Here is a 10,807-nt window from a genome sequence, read left to right on the forward strand (position 1 = left end):
ACCAGGGAACACGCAGACAATAACGATCAGGCAGGAAAAGAGCGAAGGGCCTTTGTAAAGAAGGAAATGGAAGGATTGCTAAGGTGCATTGTTAAATGAAGGAACCTTGAAAGGAAACAGCAATTTGCATGGTGTGATCCCATTTGTGTAAGGAAACACCCCTCCAAGTCTTTCTATCCATTTCGCTCACCTGCTTTCTCTATGGGTAACCTTCATCCTTCTTCCGTTTATTCCAGCCTAGCTGGAGAGAGGTCCGGTCCATTCTTTGAGTCTGGGTCCAGAAAAAGGAAAAGACTCTCAATATGAACCAATGAACTGTGGCCTTAGTGGAGAGTAGAAAGAAGAAAATGTCAGCTCCCGGGGGAGAGGGCTTTATCAATGGGAATAACACTTACATGGGTTGAGACGGAGCTCCTGCCCTGGGCCTCAGTGACCAAACCAAAATGGAGTCACTGGAGCTGAGGTTGCAGGCCACCAAGGCAGCAAAGCCAGTTAAGTTGTTTATTTAACCTCCTGGGGTATCAACCAGTAAGAGCTAATGGCAGCACCCAACCAAGCCGGTTTTAGCTGGTGGATATGCAAGGTGAAGCTCTGGTTTAATTAACTTGTCCCAGGAATGGAGCTTGGCAGTAGTCACTGCCTGCGCCTTTTCTACTCCATTTCTGCTTTCTTCAGATTGTTTTGTTTATAAAATCGAGTTTCTCTCCTCAGTCTTTTTTGGGGTGTGTGTGTGTGTGTGAGAGAGAGAGAGAGAGAGAGAGAGAGAGAGAGAGAGAGATGTCAGAGAGCAACCTTGGATGTCAGTTCTTGTGTCTATATAGTGCAATCATTTTGCTACTAGATTAGATATTTATAATACATACATATATACATGTACATATAATCTTATTTTAATTTTTAATTTTGAGGTGGGTTCTCGCCATGTCATCCAGGCTGGCCTTGAACTCCTGGGCTCAAGTTTACCTCTTATCTTGGGTTTCTGAGTCGCTAGCTATAAGAGTACACCATTGCATCTGGTGTTTGTTTGTTTGTTTGTTTGTTTTCTTTGTTGGTTAGTTTGGCTTGGTGTTTTTTTTTAAAGCAGTCTCCTTTTATAACTCAGACTGCCCTTGAATTTACAAACCCTCCTACCTCAGCCTCCCAAGTCTGGGTTACCAGCATGTGTCATCATGTCTTGCCTCTACATCTGGTTTTGATTCCTACCTTGGAGCTTACCCCTCCTACTTGTGGACGGCATTTAAAATTGCAAAGCACTGTGATGCGCTGGACCAGCTGCAGCTCTTGCATCTGTGTTTACCGCGTCTGTGGATGACATACTGAGGCCATGATGGAGGGTATGAGCTGTACCATGCAGGTTCTGTGCAAGCAAATACTATGTTGTTCTCACCACAAGGGAACGCTTAACAGTGTGTGTGTGTGTGTGTGTGTGTGTGTGTGTGTGTGTGTGTGTGTGTGTGTGTGTGTGTAACAGAAGTATTCCACATTATGCAATGCCATGTCTGTAGTTAAATCTGAAACTGCAGGCCCATCCAGGCCCAAGATCTTTTCAAATCTTGGACACTTCCAAGCAGTGATCCTTACGTTGCTGTCAGAATGGAGCCTGGAGACATAAGTAGGGCCATCTCAGCAAAGACCAGAACCTTGTGCTCCCCAGCTCTCCGAAGAACTGTTGGGGCTGAACAATTATACTGTTTTCTCAAACTGCTCTTGGCAAGAGTTATCCTAGGTCACATTCCCTGGAAATAGACCTCAAGACAGAGATTGGTCTGCCAGAATTTTTTTTAGGGAGTTAACAATAAAGAATTTGTCTGGCCTTTGTCTTGAGCCCCTAGTACCAAGTTCCAAAAACCCTTGGAATTTCCTGAGCGATAGAAGTGTGCTTATCAGGCTAATAAAATGACTCCGGATGGGCATCAAACTGCCTTAAGAATGGGTCTCATCACCAGAAACACCAGCTGTAGGCATAAGGGTTGAGACTGAGCCAGTGTCCGTGAATGGAAGTGAGGATAGAGATTGAATTTAAAGATGCACTCAGTGATTTAATATTCATGTCCAGTGACCTAGATATGACCTCCTTCCCCCACGCCCTCCCTCCCCCAAAACTCTTTGAGCCCCAAACTCAGTGGATCTTTCTGACTGTTAGCGATTCATCAATCTTTTGGAAAGTTGAGACACTGATTTCATGGAGAAAGGACGAAAACCTGATCATCTACATCTCTCCCTGTGTCTGGCCTCTATAGAGAACTGGTCATGACAGGCAGAGTGACTCCCTGATGGAACAGGACCAGGTCTGAAGGAACCCTGGGAAACAGCAAACATAGAGCAGTGATTAGAAGTGTGGGTGGTCCAAGGACTCCTAAGACCAGCCTTTGGCATCTGAAATGAGGGGGGTCTTGTGGAGGGCTTGGTCTTTAACTTGATATTTGAAAAAAACTTTCCAGGTAGCTTTAAGATTTCCATGGATCGTGACTGTCATGGCTATCTCTATGTGATTATCCATAGTTTATCCACTTAGCCTCTTTCTGATAACACTGAGGAGGTATGCCATGTTTTCATAGATCACGTGACTGTGAACATTGTTTATACTTTCTCTTGCATGTGTACCAGAGCTTCCCAGAGCATAGCATGGATCGTATGTGGGTTAACAATGAACTCAGGAGATATGGCCAACTGTTTTCCAGTATACAGTCCTCTCACTACACGAAAGGAAGCCTGTGGTTGTACACACCTACTAAGACTTGGAATTTCTCAATATCATTTAATTTTCTACAAGGGGATGGGTAGGAAATAAAATCTCACCGTGGCCTCAATTTTTATGTGTCTGCTCCCCGATGGTGTTCAATATCTTCTCATACTTTTACTGGCTGAAACTCTTCTCAGAAATGTGTGAGTCTTGTCTGCAGTCAACCTCTTCCTCTGTCTACATTTTCCACGTAAGGCTGGTTTCTGCCTGAATTCCTCTGTGGTATTTCCTTCTGAGCAGTGGTTCTCAACCTTCCTAATGTTGTGACCCTTGAATACAGTTCCTCGTGTTGTGGTGACCCCCAACCATAAAATTGTTTTGCTGCTACTTCATAATTCTAATTTTGCTACTGCTATGAGTCATAATGTAAATATTTTTGGAGATAGAGGTTTGACAAAGGGGTAGCGACCCACAGGTTAAGAACCACTACTCTAGAGACACACCGCTGGTGGCCAACACTTTCTGCTCCGTTTCTGGAAATGTCTTCATTTCTGTCCCATCACTGAAAGGTGGTGTCCCCATGTATAAAATTATGGGCTAGTGGGTGTGTGTGATACATGGAAGATGCTGGTCCCTCGTTTCCTGGTTCCTGTAACTGCAGATGAGAAGTCGCCCGTTAGTTTGGCTGTTGCTCCTTCATGAGTGAACAGTTTCATTTCATTTCCTGTGGTTTCTGTCTGTGCAGCTGTAAATAGGCTCTTAGGTGTGTGTTTTGTTTTCAGCTTTTACCTGACTTTGGAATTCTTGACTCACTCTTGCCTTTGTTCTGGAAAACGGACTGTCACGTTCTCCTCTGTTCTCTTCCTCTGGTGGGTTTTCAGCGATGCTGTGGGGCTCTCATTCTGTGCTCTGTGCTGCCAGATCACATTCTCACATTCACACTGACCTCGTGGTGTCTCTGACCTTTGTCATGGGCAGTTTCTTTTGGTCTATATTCTAGGTTGTTAATTTTCCTCTCCAGCTTAATCGGATAATGATCTTAAGTCTACCTATTTAACTTTGTTTTGTTTTATTGTATTTCTTAGATGTTCTCTTTGCTTAATTTCCAAGACTTATTAATTAAACCCCTGTTCCATACAAACATGGACAAGCTTGTCCTTCACTTCCTAAATATGCCAAACCTGGTTATTCGATCCAGTATCTAATAATTATTATATCCCAAAACTTTAATAGTCTGTTTGGGCCATTCATTATGTCTGCAAGTTCTAGTTGCTGATAACTTGCTTCCTGACATGCATACTCAGCTTTAAGATGTTCATTGTCTTTGGGAGTCTGTGAAGATTATCTTTAAATTACATTTATTTATTTATTCTTGTATGTATGTGTTCATGATACACTCGGTATGCATTCGGGGCTCAGAGGACTGCGTTAAGTCAGTTGTCTGCTTCCACCATGGGGGTCCAAGGATGAGACTCGAGACATCAGGCTTGGCAGCAAACACCTGTGCCTGCTGAGCAGTCATGCCCGCTGGGATTCCTTAAGGTCTATATAAAAGTGCATTCTTTCCAAAAGCTAGTATCGCATTTACATAAACAAGCAAAATCAATAAAAAGATAAACCATCAGATGGGCAATAGATACTAATGAGAGAAAGACACTTAATTGTGTGAGCAAAAATAACAACAGAAAAGAAAAATATATGGGGATAACTCAGGAATTATGAAGGTAGAACAGTGTGGGTGGGGTCCACAGAGGTTTCCTGGTGAGATCTGAGCTTGCTTTACCCAGCAGGGCTGCATTAGGGGATGGCTTGACCACATGCGTGGTTACCAGGTGTCTGGGATGGTCTGCACTTGGCTGTGCTGGGGGAGATCTTCTGCTCCACCCTTTGGTATTCCTTTAAAAAGCCCTTTGGCAGAGACAGTTAGGGCTGATACAGTCAGGGCCCAACAGACCAGGATCTACGCCCTCCTGAGGCTGTCCTGTGTGTCTGTCTCTCTTCCCTCTGTGTTTCTATCTAAATCTCTTATCCTTCACTCCTCAAGAGTACCCTGGGGGAAAAAGTGGGAGCAGGTCCCCCACAGAACAGTATGAAACATGTTAAATATTTCTGTAGGAAGATTTAAAAGTTGTTGAATAACAACAGCCAAACATTATATGTTGAGTGGGAAGATTTAGTTTCACTGAAGCGACACCTTGAATCTTTGTGGAAGAGAGGGATTATTTAATAAATGGTGCTGAAATGCTAGGAGGCATTGAGGGGGCTGACTACATATATCACAGTTTTCACCAAAATAATTCAAATATCGATCAAAGTCAGAGTTACCAGGAGAAACGAATTGATTTCCCCCTCAGAATGGAGATGTCATCATAAACGTGGAATGAAAACCTGACAGTGATGAATTTGACAACATAAAAATAGAGAAAAATTTTCTGCCTGGCAAAATTACTTTAAGCCAAGTAAAAAGACAAATGATTATGTGTGCGGGGGGGGGGGGGGGGGAGTATTTGCAATTCATATCAAAGTCAGAAGGCCAACTTCCATATGGGATAACATTCTTGCAAATGCCAGAGGAAAATTATACAACCAAAAGAAAATGAACAAAAGTACTTAATACACAGATCCCCAAAATACAGATGACATTGAACATGAGGATGAGCGACCAGTGAAATAACACATTTACCTCATTAGACAGACAAATGTAAACCCAATGGAAAGTGTTAGCGAGGGTGGACAGAGGCTGATCCTGGATTGCTAGTGGGAGTGTAAATTGGTACAGCACCTTTAGTTTTATCATGGTCAGCAATATCTCTTCTATTAGTGTGAACAGTCTCACTTTTTGATGCAGAAATTCCAACTCTAGGAATTTAGCCCACACATCCATGAAACGATGACTGTACATGTTTATTCATTGTACCCATCATGCTTAGTTGTTGTTTCTCAAAGACTGATGCTCTAAGAGACTGGGTCTTCAGTATGGTAATGTGAGAGCTGGTGGAACAAGAGGTGTGTGTGGGGGTGCTAACTGGGGGGGGGGTTGCTAGATTTTGTTAGGGGTGTTGCTGCCAGAAAGGATTAAAGTAGTTCTCATGAGACCCTGCATTAGGTTCCATGAAAGAAAGTTACCAGAAACACGAGATTGAGGCTGCAGAGATATTTCAGTCAATAAAGTGCCTGGGTGGCAGGTATAAGGGTCTGAGTTCGATCCCCAGAAATGTAAAATAGTTGGTGTAGGTAAATTCCAGTGCCAGGGAGGCAAAGTCAAGCAGATCCCTGGGGCTCGCTAACTAGGCAGCCATTTTAGCTACCTATTCAGTGAACAACACAGCAGTGAGGTAGTCTGTTTACAAAAAAAAAAAAAAAAAAAAAAAAGCAAAACAAAACAAAACAAAAACCAAGATAGCTCCCAAAGAATGACACCCAAGGTTGACTTCTGTCTATACATGGTTTTGGGCACACATGTGTACATACACTTTTACACAAGCATGAACACACACACACACACACACACACACACACACATACACACACACGGAAAGGAAAGGAAAGAAAAGGAAAGGAAAGGAAAGGAAAGGAAAGGAAAGGAAAGGAAAGGAAAGGAAAGGAAAGGAAAGGAAAGGAAAGGAAAGGAAAGGAAAGGAAAGGAAAGTGTGAACTTGATTCCTGAGTTGTTGTCCAGCTTTCTGTCTTGGAGACAATTTCTTCCTCTCCCATGTGCCATCCACCACTAAGACCTCTGCATGGCTATCTGTCTTGACCTCTCAGTCTCTAAAACCAAGCCAAATAAATCCTTTCTTCATTAAGTACATGGTTTCAGGTATTTCATAGTAGTAATTAAAAACAGAATAACATAATACCGTTGTTAATTTTTACAAACTATTGAAAGGAAACCAAATGTCCATCCACAGGGAATGGTCTCCCTCTAGGCACCAGTAGGCATTGCCAGCTTGTAGATGTAACCAATCGTCTTTTTAAAATAAGAAACACAGAGCCAATGTAAAAGAGAAAGCCGAGAGGTCAGAGCTCAGAGATAAAATCTTACCTCCTGCAGTGCTCCTAGCTTCCCCGAGAGAGGGAGGTACTTCCTGTGTCCCTGTTTAAATAATCTTTCTGTTCTGCCTTCTCATTGGTTGTAAACCCAACCACATGACTGCCTCATCACTGCCTGTAAGTACCGCCCTCCAGGTCTTAAAGGCGTATGTCTCCAATACTGGCTGTATCCCTGAACACACAGAAATCTACCTAGCTCTTCTAACCACCACGCTCTTACTATGGCTCTAATAGCTCTGACCCCAGGGCAACTTTATTTATTAACATAAAATTAAAATAACATTTCAGTACAAATAAAATATCACCACACCAGCTGTTGGCTGCCTGTTGGAGCTTAAGTGTGGTAGCATTGACCGGTCAGTTGTGTGTGAGATAGACGTCTACAGATTCCATGACGTCATTGATAGACAGTCTACAGGTCCCATGATGTCACTGATAGTCTACAGATCCCATGACGCCACTAATAGACAGCCCCTTCCAACAGATCCCTATCTTATATTAGAGCCTAGCTCCAAAAAATAACACCTACACTGCGTGTTGCTTTAGTCAGGGTGCCTTTGGAGGATGCAAAGCTTCATTCTGGCTGAACTCCCTGAGTCAAGGCCACTTTTCATGGCTAATTGGGAGGACAGCTCAGACAGAAGCAATAGGTTGAACCTTGAAAAGTCCTGAAAGCCAATGCACTCACGTCCTGAGCTGTGGGAGACAGCACCTGAGAACAGCTTTCTAGAATGTTCCGGGGAGTCCACTGAGCGCTTCTAATGCAGGGGTTCTCAATCTGTGGGTCATGACCCCTCAGGCATTGCATATCTGATCCCCTGCGTGTCTATTTACATTGTGATTCATGTGGTAGGAACGTTAGAGCTGTGAAGTAGCAGTGAGGTAATTTTATGATCGGGGTCATCACGACATGAGGAGCTGTGTTAGAGGGTCGCAGGACTAGGAAGGTTGAGAACTGATGCTCTAGTGGATGCTCTGGTGTGTGTCAGAGCTCGCTCTCCTCGAACAGCTTCTGCAGAAGCTGCAGGCAGCACCACATGCTTATCAGTCACTGGTAAGAGGAAATAAATGGTGTGAACATGTTAGAAGAGTGTATGTGCACTTCCTGTGTAACAGATGATCACGTGTGTGCACTGCCTGTGTAATAGATGATCACATGTGTGCAGTACTGTGTAATAGATGATCACGTGTGCAGTACTGTGTAATAGATGATCACATGTGTGCACTTCCTGTGTAATAAATGATCTCATGTGCAGTACTGTGTAATAGATGATCACATGTGTGCAGTACTGTGTAATAGATGATCACATGTGTGCAGTACTGTGTAATAGATGATCACATGTGTACTTCCTGTGTAATAGATGATCACATGTGTGCAGTACTGTGTAACAGATGATCACATGTGCACTTCCTGTGTAACAGATGATCACATGTGTGCAGTACTGTGTAATAGATGATCACATGTGTGCAGTACTGTGTAATAGATGATCACATGTGCACTTCCTGTGTAATAGATGATCACATGTGCACTTCCTGTGTAATAGATGATCACGTGTGCAGTACTGTGTAATAGATGATCATATGTGTACACTTCCTGTGTAACAGATGATCACATGTGTGCACTTCCCCTGTGTAATAGATGATCACGTGTGCAGTACTGTGTAATAGATGATCACATGTGTGCAGTACTGTGTAATAGATGATCACATGTGAGCTGCCCGTGTAAGTGCAGCAGTAGCTACACGACTAAACACGTGTGTGCATCTTCTGCTAAGCATGGCTTCCAACAATCATTTCAGGTCTAGGGGACACTCAGCTGTACTAACGGAAGTTGCTACACAGGCCCCTGATAACAGTGGCGTCCACTTCTTGTCAGAATGCTACACATTTTTACAGGTAATTGGCTTTTTTGTGAACCTTTCAATAAAGACTAGGCCTACTCCCTGAGTCTACACAGAAAAAAAGAACAATAAATTCTGAGCAGTCAACGTCATGGCTGTATATTATAAACCATGTGTCACTGACGGGGAAAAACCTGGTGTATGTCAGGCCATGTCAGACACAGGATGCGGGCTGATGAGTAAGAAAGACGATGTCTCTGGCCTTGAAGGGAAACAAACTACGAAAAGAAAATGTATTTGTTGCTCTGACCAAACGCCGGATCGGAGCGACGTCAGAGGGGAAAGGCTCATCACGTCTCACTGTTTTGAGGGTTGGAGTCCATCACAACAGAAAGGTATGATGAAGTGGTTGCATCTGTGGGAGAGGGAGCATGAGGCCGTGGCTGTTCACATGGTGGTGGACACGGAAAGCGGTTATAACCAGGGGAGTGGCCATAACCTTCAGAGGAAGTCTTCAGTGACCTTCTGCTAATCAGGCATCATGTCTTAAAGGTTCCACAGCCTCCCACAGTAGTGCCCGCTGGGGACCAAGTACTCAGAGCATGAGAGACATTTTACATTCCAAGTAGAGCAGAAAAGGTGTATATATTCCAGTGAGTGCTAGGAGATAACTAAATAGGGTACTGGGATTCGAACTTAGAGGAAACCTCTGAGAAAGAGACAGGCGGGCTAAAATAATCCACGCCCGAATGGGCCAGAGTGCGTGGTCGTCATGATTAAAGTTTCAAAGTCGCAGTTGGGTGTCACTCACTGTGCTTAGTGTCACACGTCGTCCCTTCACAGACGACAGGAATCTGGACTCTGCAGAGGGCATTGGCTTTCCAAAATATTGTACTCTGCATGAATGTGCTTCTGCCCCCTCCCCTCGAGACACAGGCTAGGAGCTTTATTGTGCTTTCTGTCTCTCGTCCCTGGGAGAGGTTGCTTGAGATCTGGGAAGGTGTTGAGCACGTTCCTATGTTCTTCTCTGTGTGGCGTTTTCTTAATCGGGGGGAATGTTTTCATGTATATTGTGCAAGGGAAAACACACGGAACTTGAGCAATGTCCCATCATGCAGCAGTGTGCTTGCCCATAATGTGAGCAATGAGGTGGCTGAAGGAGTGAGGATGAGGAGCTGAGGCCCCTGGGGTCCCCACTTCCTTCATGTCAGCATGCTGTTTCCTCCCCTTCCTTGATTTCTGCCCTGTCCTGAGGTTGAATGAACTGAGTTCTGACATTCGAACTGTCTTTGCCACTTAGCATGTATGAACAAGGAGATAACCAAAGCTGGATGTGGCCACATGGGCTTGTAATCCCAGCGTTCAGGGGGTGGAGGCAGGAGGATTGTGAATTTGAAGCTAGGCTAGAGAGGGAAGGGAGGAATGTAAGAGAGAATAGAGAACTGAACACTGATAGTAGAGGTGGGTGGCATAAATCTAAACGCTGTGTGGAGATATTCAGCTTGGATGAAGTTTTCATGTCACAAACTATAAACAGTTATCAGACTGCCTTTTCCCACCCTCAGTATGTAGCTGATGAGCATCAACATATTCATATATGTAGATGTTTATGCAAATGACCAACATGTGTTCACGTGGTACATACATAGAAGTGATTCATTGACAAACTCTGTGTTTCCATAGTTTCTTATCCTTGAGGCTAACAGCCAAAAACTATTAATAATCACCATGGGAACAATTTTTAAAAACTCATTAATTATGCATACAATTTACATCTTTATTTTTATTTCAAGGCCTGATTGAGATCTATTAATAACCGAAAACGCACTTGCATTTTTAAGTATCTCTCTCTAGCAGTTAGGAGCTTTGCTTTCAGAGAGCACAGGGCTCACTCACTCAACACTGATTTCCAGGGGCCCGGCCAAGGGAAAAGGCTTTATTCAATAAGGAAACTGTCTTTGAAGAGAGAGTTGAAACTCTAGAAACAAATTTAATGCCTGCTAAGAACTTTGTCTTCTTCTCTCTCCAATTTAATTTGGGTTTTTATCAAAGTAAAACAAAGATTTTGAAAACCCCTCAAGAAAGACACCAAATCTTACAAAGCTTTAAAAAACTCAGTCCATTACCGGACACTCCTCAGTCCCGTCTCATTTAAACTAATTCTCTCCATCTTGAATTCGTATCTGTTTCGAAACAGTCCACTTACAGTTTTTACTTTATTTTTTCAATTTTA

This window comes from Peromyscus maniculatus, chromosome 17, assembly GCF_049852395.1.
Source record: "Peromyscus maniculatus bairdii isolate BWxNUB_F1_BW_parent chromosome 17, HU_Pman_BW_mat_3.1, whole genome shotgun sequence".
NCBI lineage: Eukaryota > Metazoa > Chordata > Mammalia > Rodentia > Cricetidae > Peromyscus > Peromyscus maniculatus.